Source organism: Mesocricetus auratus, unplaced genomic scaffold (assembly GCF_017639785.1).
Source record: "Mesocricetus auratus isolate SY011 unplaced genomic scaffold, BCM_Maur_2.0 Super-Scaffold_100001, whole genome shotgun sequence".
Lineage (NCBI taxonomy): Eukaryota > Metazoa > Chordata > Mammalia > Rodentia > Cricetidae > Mesocricetus > Mesocricetus auratus.
This window is the reverse complement of record NW_024429187.1, coordinates 7,464,370-7,468,469: the sequence shown is the minus strand read 5'-3', so window position 1 is coordinate 7,468,469 and position 4,100 is coordinate 7,464,370. Positions and strand designations below refer to the sequence as shown.

The 4,100-nt window shown below is 36.5% G+C and overlaps 1 non-coding gene across 1 annotated transcript; it reads left to right on the top strand.

Annotated features, from left to right (window-relative positions):
* The first annotated feature begins 2,143 nt into the window (after positions 1 to 2,143).
* LOC121139764 lies at positions 2,144 to 2,248 on the top strand. The gene has a single exon (XR_005876675.1). It is a non-coding gene; the product is annotated as a U6 spliceosomal RNA (small nuclear RNA).
* Positions 2,249 to 4,100: the final 1,852 nt, after the last annotated feature.

Below are 4,100 nucleotides of genomic sequence, written 5' to 3'. Positions count from 1 at the left end.
GTGACTGTGCAGGCAGCTAGATGTTGCTGTTGTTGGGTGACCTTATAACCTCTGGGGTCTTTGATGGATTTAAAGCCTAAATAGAGTTGTATTTTTCCTTAGATATGATGAAAGGTAAATTAATTTTTAATCTTATAAATATTTGGAATCATTAAGATAAGATAGACAATGGAGTATTTTCTCTGAATTTGTAAAATGCCTAATATTATAAATATAATTCTTGATAACTATTCCTAGGTTAAAGCTAAAATATTTCATTTTTATTTAGACAAAGAGGGGGATATGTTGTGAAATATTTAAGATGTGTTACATTCATTTCTGCTGTGGAACATTTGTTTAAAGATGCAAAGATACGCGGCATTCTTTTATGTTGCATTTGTTTAATTCTATAAAGCTATGTTACTTTGCCTGCCTAAAATACCTGAATGGCCTAATAAAGAGCTGAATGGTCAATAGGCCCTCTGAATGTGTGTAACACTTGAGTGACTTGGGCAGTTTGTATGGCCACCAGCAGGGGAATCAGCATTTATCCTTGGTGCATGAACAGGGTTTTTGGAGCCCATTCCCTATGGAGAGATACCTTGCTCAGTCTAGATAGGAGAGAAGACCCTGGTCCTGCTCCAAGTGATATGATAGACTATGTTGAGGTCTCATTCTCTGTGGAGTGGATACAGGGTCAGGTGAGGAGATGTTGGAGGGAGAAGGAGGGCAGAAAGGAGAGGAGACTGGGATTGGTATGTAAAATAATATTGTTTTAAAAACAAAAAAGAACCCAGGTAGAGAGACATGGTCTCTGAACTACTCTTACTATGCATTGTTCTGAATGTTGCAAGAATGGAAAGCTTTATACTAATATATTAGTTGTTGCTTCTTCAGAAAGGAGAGTGAAATGGAAGGCTAGGGAAATAACTGAAATGTTTCTTCAAATGATACCCCAATTCCAAAAAGAGCTATGGTCCTTGCCCGCAAGTCCAAAGACTCATGGTGTGATAGTTGCTTAACTTACAATGCCCACTGATGTTAGCACTCCAAGCCAAACATTTCCTCGAGACAAAATTCTCAGGCATGTTCAATACCCTCACAGGGCCCCAACTCATTGTGTTATTCTTAGAAAGAACTATAGCTAATCTTGGAAATATATTTGTCTTCTTTCTGGGATGAAAATGCTGAATCTGACCTTACACCATTCTTTATGGATTTGCAAAGTGAAGCTCTAAATGAAAAGATGAGTCTTTTCAGTTCTTTCTAAAGGTCACCAATGCCGATGATCACAGTAACCTTTAATTTGTGAGTCTCCAGGTACTAGAAACACCCGTGAAATATAAACCGGTATTTTTCTTTATTTTGTTATCTCATGTTAATAAAGTTCACATTTTCACACACAATCCTGTATTAAAGCCAAAGGGACTGTGTATGGCAGTATGTGTTAACAGCACATAGTTCACTAAGATTATAGCCCCCTTATTACAGTTTACTGTTCTTAGTGGAAAATAAAATTTTGTAATTCAAAAATATTAAAATGAGAATGCATCCATCAAAGTAAATAATAGAGAGATGGGTTTTTTTCAACACCAGCATTTGTAAGACTGAAGAGATGACTCAGTAGTTAAGAGCTCTTGTTATTTGTACGAAGGACTGTAGTTCAATTCTTAGAACCTACTTAGCAGGTTCACAGCCCACTGAAACTCCAGCTCCAGGGAATCTGATGTCCTCTTTTTGATGCTATGAGAACATAAACTGACTTGCTGATACCCACTCCTGGACATTAACACATACACACACATGTTTTGGTAATTTGTATCATTGAGATGTGAGTATATTATTATAGCATGTCTACTTATTTATATTTAACTTAAGTATGAAGTATATCATACAACATATTATGTAATTATGTTACTGTCCTTTAAGTAATTCAACATGTTATAAGTTACAGATTATACAGATAGTGGTACAACTACTATATAATGAAAAAAACATGAAGAAAAGAGAAATGATTTGATGTCGTAAAATATTGTGAATGAAATCCAAAACTTATATTGCATAAGAATTATAGTATATGAAATGCTTACCAGAAAATTAGCAGAATTAACAATGGATAATAAAATTGAAAACTAGAGACAAATTAAAAATTATCTTAAATTCTGTGCTAGCTTCAACAGTACATATACTAAAATTGGAATGCTACAAATAAGATTAAGATGGCCTCTGTACAAGGATGACACAAATTCATGAAGCATTCCACATTTTTAGGGAAACAACAGGATGCCCAAGAGGAATCACAGTGAGAGCCAAACATCAATGGTGTTGCAGAGACCAGAGGCTTCAAACCACACCAATGAGTCTGTAACGAAGACTTTCACATAAACATATATGGGTAAAAGGCTTACTTAAGCATGACTCCTTGTGGCACACTACAGTTTCCATAGTGAGCGTTTTTCCTTTTTGTCTTCTTTTTCTCTTAAATTTTATTTTATTTCTTATTTTGGTGGAGAGGTTGCTGGGGAATGGGAAATGAGTGGGATTGAGATGCTTGACGTGAAAGACAGGAAGAATAAGTAAAAAGAAAGATCCATAGTCAACACATTTTTCCTTCTTTTGAAACGCCAGAGTCTTCTATAGGTTTCTACTCTTGTCTTCTTCAAATCCAACCTTTATTTGGATAACAACAAAACTGTGTCACCATTTTCAGTTCCTCACATCTTTGATCACACACCTGAACCTTCAGATTCAATTCAAAAATTCTAGTCCATGACAATATTATTTTCTGTCCTCGGGGCTCAGTAAGACTCAATCAAAAGCTATCCAGATAAATGATACAAGTATTAATTTTTAGTATGTACACGAGGGTACTTCTAAAAGATATTGTTCCTTGAATCAGTGAACCCCTTAAGGAACTGCTACCATCTTTACATGTGAGGGGCCACTAGTCACGAGACTAAGTGTAGAAAAGGCAATCCCCCAAAAGTACATGTGAATCATCTATTTATGCATCCATCATTCATAAACTTCATGTTTAAAAATACTTCTTACTTCTGGGTTAAAATAACACTGCATTAGTCTTCACTAGCAATCACCTTAAATAATACAAAAAAAAGAGAAATGGGATGATATGTGCTGCAGATGGAATTCTAAAATAACCCCTCCAAAATCTCTTCTTCCTGCTGTATATTAATAGCCTTCTAATTGCCACCAATGATCAACTGAGGATTCATTTGCTTTTCAAGGATGGAAATCTCAAAGAGTCAAAAAAAAAAAAGAGGCTGACCCTAGAGTTTACAATGCAGAGTTTTTGAGCACCAGAAGCATGCTTCCGTATCCTGCAATTCAAGATGCTCACAGCTCTAGGTTTTGAGAACTGGAGGTTATTATTCCAAGATCTCAAAGCATAAATGTGTGACTTCAGGTGCACAGGTTAGGGGCTTATTGCCCTTTCCTGTACAGGCTACCAGCGAGGCATTATGCAGGTGGTGCTGCACACCCTACGCCGCAATTTTTGCAACCCTTGGCTCCTAACTCTTGGTAACCCTCAATAAATCTTCCCAGAGCAGTAATTTGCAGGTTGCGTGTTAAGCTCCTCATATCCTCTTGCCTTTCATAGGCAGATCTTTATAGTTTATACTCCTGACAACTCTCTAGAGTGCTTCAGATTCCTTATTGCTTCTTGGTTTGGTCTGAAGGTCTCAAGAGTTTTTATTCTTTTTAAACAATCAACTCATCCCTTTATACTCATAATGAAAACCATAAATAGGAGTATGGAGAGATGGATCAGTGGTTATGAGCACTGGCTGCTCTTACAGAAGACCCAGGTTCAGTTTCCAGCACCCACATGGTAGTTTGCAATTGCCTGTAACTCCAGTTTCAGGGTGCATGATGCCATCTACTGACATCTGAGGGCACTTCACAGACATATGCATCAAAATGCACATGCACAAAAAATTTATAAATGAACCTCAAAATGTTTTAAAGAGGAAAACTAAGCAGAAGAAGACTATTGAGGATTTCTCTTATTTCACTATTTGTATCAAAAATGCAGAAGAAGCCATTTGATTAACCCAAAAGACTGAGAAACATCCTGATAGCATAAATAGAAAAGGGATATG